This window comes from Takifugu flavidus, chromosome 3, assembly GCF_003711565.1.
Source record: "Takifugu flavidus isolate HTHZ2018 chromosome 3, ASM371156v2, whole genome shotgun sequence".
NCBI classification, from domain to species: domain Eukaryota; kingdom Metazoa; phylum Chordata; class Actinopteri; order Tetraodontiformes; family Tetraodontidae; genus Takifugu; species Takifugu flavidus.
The window spans coordinates 11,708,641-11,720,495 of record NC_079522.1 but is presented as its reverse complement, the minus strand read 5'-3'; positions in this window follow the sequence as shown (position 1 = coordinate 11,720,495).

Below are 11,855 nucleotides of genomic sequence, written 5' to 3'. Positions count from 1 at the left end.
CTAAAAATGTGGGTTCAGAGCTACGGGCCTGCAGGCATACCCTACTCTATAGACCTGAGGCGGCACGCACTTTGTCACATTTTTTCATTACAATCAAAACTATTTGCCAAAATGTCAATGGAATTAATGAATGATGGGGCACTTTATATTAAAACTTACTGCATATTCATTCCCAAACCTCTTCTTCTCTTCAACCAATCAGCTGACAGCACCCTGCACATGGGTATGACCATACAGAATCCAACTTATCTCATTGGTTCAGGTTCAGTTGCTCGTGAAAAAGAAACCTGAAGACAAGAGACAAGAAATCAGCGTGGAAGACGGCGCTCACGGGTCTCAGACGCTGCAGATGGTTCATCTTCCAGCAGTGATCACATGACTCCAAGGAGACAATAAGAAAAAGTTGGAAAAAACACAGACAGAAAGGGAAAAAGGAGCACATGTGGATGGAAAGAATGCACAATGATGCGTACAAAGTTCACGTCCTGGACTGTCTGCTTCTCATGGTGGACTTCTGTTTGCACTTTTCTAATGTCACCATTTAAAAAATGTTTTGATTGTTTGAGTTGTTATCTGTTATTTTATACTGTTTTACGTTTAGCAGGTCAGATGTCTGTAAAAGAAAGACCTATTTTAGATATTTCTTGTATTCTGTCAACAGGTTTAACTTTATACAGAGGTACTGATGTTCTTCTGTAACTTGGACAACTTCAAGCAAACGTGAGCAACAGATGGTCGAAAGAACACGATCTTTGAGAGCGATCTCACCCAGGTATGACCTTCCTCCAGAGGCACACTCAGGCCTTGGAAAACCTGACCCTTCGTACAAAGCCGCCACTGAACTGTAAATATTCAAATAAGGGGAAATTTCCTCTCTGCTTTTATCGAATGGAAAAATCAACCTGCTGGTTTTCACTTGACAAAGAGTTTAGGACTCATAACCTTCAGCGAGCAGACTACAGGAGAATGACATGTTTAATTATCTGGAGCAGACCGCTCACACCTGATGTTATTGGCACACAGACGATGAAGACGAGTGCTTCCAGAAATATTTCAAAGCTCCTGATTGAGCTCATTTGCTGCACTGCTAACTCCTAGCCTGACAGATCAGAGCTCTCCTTTCAGATAACAGTGCTGTGTTCAGGCTGATTAGGGTCGGAAACGCCACATTAGCCTCCTCCTTGCATCCACATGTTGGTCAGAGCTCTGATACAAGCCAGCTGTTCTCACACCGAGGAGGCGAGGCCCTGCCACAGCTCTCAACATGCTCTCCTTGCTAACTCCCCCACTGGCTTCACGCTCGTGTGAAATCTCTCTGGAAGAGCGATCCTGCATCAGAGCGCTCATCAGCTCTCATATCTGCCCCACCGACGCACATTTTTCAGAGTCGTGGGAGAATTCAGCTCCACCAAGTGAGAGAGGAGACTGGGAGGCAAAGGAAGCTTGGATTTGGAATGCAGGTTTCTCACGTTGGTCCCGATAAGAATCCTTCTCCTGCAACAAAAACAAATGCAGTATCAAGGTTTTGGTTTGCTGAGGAGTTCACTGCCACTGGATGGAAAGGTTTAGATTTTGGAACATCTGAAGAGCTGTCAAGCATATAAAGATTCATTTACCTGAGGTCCTGAAATGGGGTTCATGTTACTTTAAGCTTGCCAAAAAGAGCCCCCACCTCTAGGCCAGATGCCTTCCAGAGTTTCTTTTCAACTTGACTTGAAACTTAAAGCTTCAACAAACGGATTCCAGAAAAACTGTTTTAATGAGATTGAGCTCATCCATCTCTATTCTGGGCAGAGACGTAGGGTCATAGACACAGTCTCTGAGACTACAGCCAAATACTAAAGGGAAACATATTCATGAGGGTGAGATCTGAGGGGCAGTTAGCATAAGCATTAGTGGAGGAGCCTGATTTTAGAGTTGGCTGATCTGAAGTTTAAAGGACAGTTTGAGTCCTTTAGATGCCTTTTACCTTGGATTTAAGTAGCCATGCTAAACTGACAGCTTTAACAATGAATGCTATTATTAGCTTATAATTTATAACTAAACTGATGAAACTGGTTGGCTCAACACATTTTAGCTAAAGTAATCCTAAAGCATATTAGCTAAAGTAGTGAAAGTAATAAGTGAGGACGCGATGAACAAGTTTACCTGCTTTTGTTTGATCATTCAACCTAGCATGTGAAGTTTCCTTTGGCTGTTGAGGGCAACTCATTCTTCCACCCCTCCGGGGTTCCAGAATATAAATGTATCATCTTCCATACGGACTCACCAAACTCTCCAAAGCTTTTTTTTTTACCTGCCGCTTCCTGAAAAAAAACACCAGCGATAATTACCAGCATGAAGGAACGCGACCACCACATTTATTTCTTGTCTTGAAGGCGGCCCTGATTCCATTACACTACCATTATTTAGTCTATAAATTCTGCCAATGGTAATAAAAATCGAGACAAACCCCTCAACCATAGAACACCGCTCACACATTCATTCGGCAACATATTTTCTTCTTTCTATCTGTGACTCTACCTCTTTCTAATTACATTTATGTTATTTTTACTACAGTTCACTGTTGCTACACGGATGCGCACAGTCTTCTAACTGGTCAGGGTAGGGGTTGCGTCCCCTGTGACCCCACTCCGACCGCCGCAGACACACACACCTACCAAGCCATTGTAACTCGGGGACCTGAGGCACAGTTCTGCATCTGATTATTGTTTCTTTAAATTTACTTCAGATTGTTTCCTCACTTGTGTTTTCTCAATTCATTCGCTATCTATTCAAAGTAAGCAAAATTGTCTGGTCATATAGCCTTTAGACCCATTTCAGCTACGTGGCAAATGGAATACTTTTTCTTATTGTGTGCTTGTAGTGTGTTTTCTGACTGTTTGCTATCCAAAGACTTTCTCATCAAATCAAAATTGACTGGCTGTAAATATAAGTACGCGACGATTGCATCTGAATCGAGGAATTTGCTCGAAGAACCTGACATCAGACAGTCACTGAAGCATAACCGACAAACCACAACGGTGTAGGAAATGCGTTTGCTTCACTAAGCAGAACCATAACAAGCCTATAAGAGGCAGAAACCTCACCCAGACCCCTGTCCAGGCTGGTGTGGGGATGAAGGATTCATTTATCATCAAATTTTGAAAACTTACACTGTATTTGTTTGGAAATTTAGACCTCTGTACTTCAAGAATGTCTAATTAGTTGGTTTCTTTTAACTTTAACTTGTGCATGCTGGAAACGCTCTAATATCCCCCCGTAACACCTCTGTCAGAGCCTGCTCCGTCTGCAACAGCTTTAAATCCTCAGTCAGCCCAGAAATCTCTGACATAATTAACCAGTCTCTCAACACTAACTGTCAGGAGTACCCTTGAGCAAACTGTCCCACCCGGGTGTTGCTTAGCAGTTAATAGGCTGCATTTTTGATCATGTTCCAAGTATCAGAATGGTAAACTTTTGCAAGGCAGGTGAAACTGAGAGGAGAAAGTGCCTGATCAGCAAAAGAAGAGGGGCAACAAAAAAACGAAAAAAAGCACTTGCATGAGGAAAGTCACCCAGAATTACCAGTTCAACCATTAAATTGGGCAAATTTCCCCACAGAGGCCATTTTAAACCAGTGTAAGTCCATTTTCACACCTTGTTACGCATGCAGAGCAGCTCCTGCACTTGCTTGAATTTGACCGACAGTTATTCATGGATGACTGCAGCACTGCCCCTGTTTCCCAGTTATTAGCCGCAAATTGCACACTGTCACCAGTTCCTGGACATCATCCTTTAGAGTCTTTCTGAGGCAATCTGTCTTGTTCGACTTGGAATCTTGATCAATGCCCAATGTGTTCAGGACATGCACCTTAGATGTTACTCAGCAGGGCCAGATAAGCTCATTATTACGCCTTGAGCACCAGTACGCTATACTGGTGAACGAGCTGTGTGTGGCACCCTATGCTGTCACTCAAACAAGCTTGTGGGTCAGCTCCCTTTCACCCCACCCCCCAACAAATAAATCTTTCCATCACAACAAAGCAGGCTCAGCTCATCCATCATCCTGACACCCAGTGTTGTGACTCCCGCTCACTGTTTTCAGGTCAAGTCAAAGGAATAAAGGCTGGTTATGTACATTTCTGTAAGAGGGTTGCATGGCCAAGCTGTAAAGAGAGACGTCTTGGCCAGTTTTTGGTAATCTCATCCCCTCTGATGGCAAAATGCTACTTTTAAACAGCAAACATAGCAAGCAAGCCGGATTGGCAGGGTGTTGTCACTGCATGTTTAAAACCTCAGCGCCTCCCAAACAATATCTGCTATCGTGGAATTAATCACATGTTCGTGTGACCAGTTTCATCTCAAATCGGCCACAAGTGAAGAATAAACTGGAGCCACTTTTCACACTGCTCCCCCGTCATTTTTGGAGACAAAAAGTGAAACTGAAGTAGGAATTATAATGCTGCGGCGTGCAGATAACAAACCCCCCACCCCCCTGTCGTCACTCCTCTCTGATCTGCTGTAAGAGGATCTGCGGGCCTGGATTTGGTATGGCAGCTGTACAAGGCACCAAGCTCCCAAACACACCATATCTGTTTGCTTTGGATACTCACGTTGTTGCAAAACCTCCCGCAAGAGGATAATATTTCTTTGTAATTAATAGCAGCCTGTTCTGTCCTCTGGCCTGGGAAGGAAGCTGCTTTGCAAACAGAGAGAGACGGAAATTTGGTTTCCTTGCCAGTCGTTCACTGAGCAGGATCAGCTGGACCGATCGAGCTCAAGAGTTTGGAAAAACTCACTGTCCTTCAAAGACAAAGTTATCTTCTTGTTTTCTGCATTTTAAAACCCAAGTTTTTTTGTTTTTTTTAAAATACCAGTTCCTGTTGGGTTCAGTGGACCAGGACTGCAGGACACCTTTGGTACTCCAATTCACATTAAGAGATATTTGCCACATCTGAGATTAGAGCATCAAATAGAAATACATTGTTGAGATTAGCAGAGCGACTCAGCATTCCAAGTTTACTACTTCCTGTGGGAAAATGCTTTCTCATGAAGCTAAACCAGCTGTTTCATATTCCCCTAGTTTAATATTCTGTCTTATAGATGTCAAAAACCAGGCCTCATCTTGCCCTCAATTCCAGAAATCTTGACATAAAAAGCATTTCATGGAAGGCGTGAAGTTATTGTGTTCACCATCTGATGTCACAGAGTTCGTTGACTTGGCAATGGCTCCGTGTGAATTGGCATCAAGGATAGTATGAGCAGTATGTGGCGTAATCCTCAAGAATTGTAGCATTTAAAACCGTAATCCTTCGCGGCTTTGAGACTCTCACAACATAAAAATGGTAACATGTTATTTAAGCGCTAAATTCAGAATATTTGCATATTTTTAGAAGGACCAAGGGGTTTCTCAGCTCCTGTTAGCTACTGTAACAAATCGGTACCTGCACCAATAAACAAACCTGAATGGTAGCTTTTCTGCACAATGGTTTGCAAAATCTACTTGCATCCAAAAAATGAGCCCCTCTGGAAGTGCAACCCGCCCACCCCCTCTTGACACATTTCCATCAACTTCTCGTGTGATTCTAAGTGCTTGATCTCTGTCTGGAAATGTGACTCAGGCCACACATCTGAGATGTTGTTAAAGGCAAGCTGTAGCCCATTAATGCACAGGGGTGACAGCATGGTGAAAGGTTTATTTTTGGCATTTGTTTTTTCCCTATGGGGAAGAAAGATTTATGCGTGATGATATATGACTAAAAAGATCATAGACACCACTGCAACTGGACACCAGTTAGCTGTGCTAGCTATCTTATGTTACATGTTTAATGATTGCTAACCAAACCACTATGTAGCTGTGATGATACATCATACTTAAACATGGGAAATGAAGCCGCAAGCAAACAGCAAAATCTGTCTCCAACCACCTCTGACACGCAGTATTTCATGTTCTATCACGTTTGTGTCATCTGCACAATGAATGGAGGGAAAATCTGCCAAAGGATCACATGTTAGACTGTTGTTAGAGGAAGACACCCTCAGAACATTCATCTCCTGCTTGTTCAGGTCTTCATGCTGAGCTACGTTACCTGTCTGATGTCTCTAAATGCTTGAGGAAGCAAACGATCGGCCTTTCTCTCTTCAGCCACTGAGAACAAGCACCCACATGCTGTTGAGTAGTTCTTTCGTCTGCTTAAAGCAACAACTCTGACTTGCTGCAGCCTGACAATGCCCTCTTGTTGCAATATTGCATGTCTCAGACCTGATATTGATAGAGGAGGCGCAAGTTGAGCTGCAGGTTCATCAACGTGGCATTGTTTCAACATTTCACGATACGATTTCACGAGTGTCATCAGTGTAAAATCTCAGGAACTCGGCGTCCAGATATGTGGAACTTCCAGGCTCAGCACATGTGATAGGAATCTGCAGCACTCATGGAAAGATCACCCTATCATGCTGGCCTTCAAGGCCATGTGAGGCAAGGACACCAATGGAAGTGCTCTAATTGTTGGGATGTTGGATTCGATGTCAGGTACCATGAGGCCATCCCACTGTACTTGTTTCCCAGTTCCTGGACATCAACACATGCAGGGTCTGTTTTCGTCTTCCCAGAGGTGCATCTTAATTTCACTACACATTCTTTTGTTCACAATACCCCTCCTTTATAACACACTAGTCAAGCAAGACACGGGGTGCTGCTTTATGAGCAGTCAATCTTGACATTTTTATGACTTGATTAAGGGTTGCAGCGAAGGGTGTCAGCAGATTTCGACACGTATTGAAGTTATTTCCAACCAAGTTACTCCGAGTCACATTAAGGCAGGAACCAACCCGATTAGCCCTGTGAGGCAGCTGCCCAAAGTCGTCTGCTGGAAAGATTTTGCTGCTGGTTATTTAAGCTTTGGATTGATGCAGAGTTTAATCTGTGGGATTGCCACAACTCTTATACAACACAAATACTTGCCCTTTGAGGTCGCAGTAGATAATGAATTACCCTCGCTGAGTTTAGGGTGTGTCCGATGGAGACAATTGGAAGTGCTGCCCACAAAGTTTGTTGCTGTCAAGGTTGACTTCTTTGTTTACGAAAACAGTTCCCTCCCAAAAAATCAGTGAAGTCTGTTGACATTTCTGAAGTGACACAGCAGGACAGTGCGTTTCATCATGAGTGACAGTTCTATTGGATGCCCCCGATTCTTGCACCACGTTGATCTTACAGAAAGTATAACGAAAGTATCTCTATGATCTCATATGAAGAGAAGGAGAATGTGAGAAAAACTGCTAGGGTTAGCAACAATATTCTGGTATTATCATCCTGCTAATAAACCCCTCAAACTTCACGTCTTCTGAAACACATAGTTTTCTGAACTCACAGTCAGGATTGTTCTTTTCTGACCATCTATGGATGAGCTCCGAAGTGAATAGCTGGAGTTCATTGCTCTGACTTTGTTGAGCCTCTCCAAGAGGTGCTGACCCCGTCAACCATAGCAGTTATGATTCTGGGAAATACCCTTGACAGAACGATCACTCACCGTATCGTGAGGCGATGCCAATGGGAAAGCAGGCCGCGCCGAGGACAACATGACCACAAGTTCAAATTCTTCACCACAATAAAGGCTGAAGCCTCTTAGTATCCAATCAGAACAAGTCCTCTGGGAGCCTTGTCTGAGTAGACCATTCATTTTTATAGCGGGGGATCGTCTGCATGCCGTGCTGTAGATTATTGGAGAGCAAAGTTCTGAGAAAGCCTTTTCTGATTCCTGTTTTCCATGAAATGTGTTGTTTTCTCCGAGTTGCAGGTGTTGTGCTGCCCCGGCTTGAGTAAATCATCTGCATTTTTCTTCTCTTTAAAACGCATTCAAATATGGATTCTGGCAAACAAATGTTTTCCCAGGAGGATCAGCAATTCATGAAAATGTCTTCACCACATTTGGCCGCTTGTTTTGGATCATATTGGAGTTCCCACCCTCAGAGTTTCGACCACCTGATGCCGCTTGAATTGGGTGCAGGGCCTGTGAGTTGGATTTCTCCAAACTAATTTCATTGTATCCGAGTTCAAGAATTCAAAGGGGGAAAAAGGGAGTTGCATTCATGAAATCGGAAATAGGCACACCAAAGCTTTTCCACATCTGGAACCAATGATCTGCTCCTGTCCAGCACACTGTTGCCAGGGCCACACAGATGTGCTGACGAGGTTTTAGCCAATCTGCCATTCTGCTTCTTCAAATTGTAACACAGCCGTTCCTTAGAACTAGCTAGCTTGCACCATAGCCCCTTGCCGCTTTCGCCTAATCTGCGGTTTATGTTTCCCAAATATATCCAGCCTGGTGTGTAATTTTGATGGCCGTGGCGGCAACCGGAGGGCACCGTCATCACTGTGTGAATCAGAGAAACCACAGGAGCAAACACTACGGTGTAGTTTTTGTTTTCCACAACCAACTTGTATCTTTTTTCCCTTGCTGTATTTTCATTTCCTTTCATTAATCAGATGCAATTGGCGATGCTGGAAAGGGTAGATGTGGGACTGAAAGTGTGGCTGTGATGTTGGAGCTCTTTCTGGGAATTTGCGTGGCTGAATTATGTCTGCCTAATTGCTTTCCTCTATTCATCATTTACAGTCGAACAGCCGAGAGGAAATTTTTCCTGACAATTTTTTCCTGTGGATTTTGATACCAATCGATATTCAACCAAATATCTCACAAACAAATGTATTTCTTTCTTTTGTTACGTAATTCTGAGAAAACAGTTTACATCTGTTGGCTGTCACAGCCATAATAATAATGGCTTTCTGGGAAGTCGGTGTCGTTTGGGGGCGGGTACGGTAAGACCCACCACCTCAGCAGATTCCTGGCACCTGATTTGGTTTTGTCATTTACAGCAAATTCTGGATGTGTCACACATCCAGTATTCTGTTAGAACTATCACCGTCAAAGACTTCACAGAACACTCATCTAAGAGTGTGGGAAGTTCTTCAGAGAGGTGGCTCGTGATTTGTACACAAAACTAGCAACAGATGATGAACAACCACTTGGGAATCTCTGTCACAGGCTTGGAATGGGGCACTTCTTTCTGCTCTACCTAGTTTGTGGTTTCACTTTTATGAAGGAAAGGTAGCTAATTATAATAATTGAAAGTAGTAAGGCTCATTTCTAGCTGATCCTACTCACATGCATCGCTGTTGGCATCAGTGATCATAGTGGAATACGACACCCTGGGACACTGTCCCACAACGTTTAGCCTTCGGTGTGATTGCATTTGTCTGTCTCCCATCCTTCAATTGAACGCAACATTCTATTTGACCTCCCATATAAAGAAATGGTGCGATGGAGAGGATGCATCCACCTCTCTTCTTTAGCCATTACTAAAATTCTGAACAGCCACACTTATTATTGAGGAAAAGGAACTACCTAGGGTCCAAACCTGAATATGACCTCCAGTCGGGGAAATCTGTTCTCCGTTATACCACTTGTACCACTTTCATGATGATCACGTCATTTTACAGAACACTTCTCTCTCTCTCCCATCACGAAGTTCACTCGCCCGAGATCAGGACAGAAACATGAGACCAGTGCGACATATCCCAGAGATTTAATCATTGCTCGTAAACTGACATTTCTCATTTTTCTCCCACTTTTGATTGTTCCGACGTTGCCGACAGGAACGTTGACTCTGGTTCTTTCGCCTCTGCCAGATTAAGTGTGGCGGACATGAAAAGCCAAAGAGCAGAAGAAAGGACAGGTGATGTGATCAAAATGCTCAGTTTTGATCTTTGTTGATGACGTAGTCAAATGCAGCTTAGCAGATCTGGAAAACTGTGGTGTTTCCAATGACATGATCATTGTAGTTTTTATAAGCTATAAAAACAATATTTAAAGAATGTAACACATGAAGTGTGGTTCAGACAGAAAATTCTTCCCCCCAAGTTTAACACCGCAAATCCACGTGGAACTGTGCAAGGAGACAGTGAGAAAGAGCTAAGAGACAGAACGATTAATCAAGCGAGAGAGAGCGAATCAAAACAGATCTAAAAGCTGCTGAAGTTGTCACAGGTGGATTTTACATCGAGCAGAATACTGATGGATTATTTCCCAAGTCACGTGCACAACAGGAGCACTCAGATCACATGAGGGTGATCTAATGGTTTGGCCTTAAATCTGAATTAAATTGGAATTGAAAATTGAGCATGTTGAAAGCAATCCATTGCAGGCCTTTTTGAAATCTGTGTAGTATTGAAGAAACTATCGTAAATGCAGTTGAAAAGTGAAAACATGCGCTTGTGTACAGGCTGGACTAAGACTGGAGGTAATGGCTGAAGCCTTTAATGGTGCAGATCAGATCAAAGGAACCCTTAATTTGCTGCACAGGCACTCGTTCCATCTGTGGACCCCTGACTCTTTGCCAAATGAGAAAACCCAAACTTAAAAGTGGCTCTGAGTTTACCAACACTCACAGTCATGGCATCCCAACTTCCTCCACTTCTCACAAACGCCAACAGATTCACATATAATAAGTCGTTAATCATCAATGCTCAGGCAGCTCTCAGGAGCATTTGAGGAGGAGGGATTTGGGTTGTACGTGGTGAAAGTCAGAGTTTTTGCATAGGGTTGCAAGATGAAAGGAGCTCTGTCTCTCAAAAAGTGGCAGATAAGAAGATTAAATTGGGTGTGAGGGCCATGCCCAGCTGAACTTTCCGCCACGTCATCTGACACTTGATACGACGCAAAGGTCAAGGGCAAAGGCAAATACGGGTCAGGTGAGCTCAATAGAGCTCAACAACAATCTTTTACAGAGAGGGAGGCACAAAGAGGAAGTGAAACTCGATGCGGCTGTGGAATGAGAGCTTTGATCAGTTTTCAAAGGTCAGTTTCAGTACTGACTGACTTTTTCATCCATTAACCAACACTTAGCGTGGTGGTGGGCTGTGAAGCACCTTCCAAAGCGGGACTGATCTAGACAGGTAAAAATGAGAAAAAGACGGGAGCAGTAAATTAGCATCTTCGGGTGTCTGACTGTGTTTAACAAAAAGAAAAGCATGCTGATCATCTTCAACCCGAACATATATGAATATCTGCCAAAACATCAAGTGGATTATGAGTCCTCTGTCCAGAGAACAGGCCACTTATCTCGGGTGACGCTGACCTCACTGACTCGTGAAACACACTCGGTCCATGTTGGGCTTGCCCTGATCTGGCCGTTGTTGAGACCTTCAGAAAATTCATTCGTCATGGTTGCGACACGATCACAAAAATGTTTTAAGCTCTTTGGCAGGCGAGAGGCCAGAGAAGATATGAGAGGAATTATGAGAGCGTTATTGGTTTACAAGCTGGGATCCACCCTTAATCCAGCCTGGAAGCACCAAGCAGACGGAACAACCCCAATTTAAAAATACAGATTTTTCCTCTCACCTTTACTGCTTTTGCTCTCCAGCAAGATTCTTTCGCAGGGCGGTTCAAGGGTTCAGATGCTGCCAATTGAAATATTAAATAAAACAAATGATGCAAGACATGATGAGGAACAGCAAATTCCAGGGACAAAACTCAAGACAAGCAGTTGACAAAGTTTCCACCAAGTAAAGATTTTTATTTTCCTCTCCACACCCAGGTGATTAGCTGCAGTTGGCTCCTTATTCTGGATATTCCGCCTCCAGCATCAGACGCCACATCACCACGTATGACGGCACGTTTCGCCCTCTAGCGGCTGGATCCAGACACAGCAATAAGTTCCTCCCTCTCAAATATTTTAGACTGAATTTTGTACTATTCTTTAGCATGATCTCTTCGATTTAGGTCCAGTCATATTAGATCTGACTCCATCTAGTAGTGAAAAAACAGATTACAAGAGCTCAACTGACTCCATTTTCAGGAGTGATGGAAAAA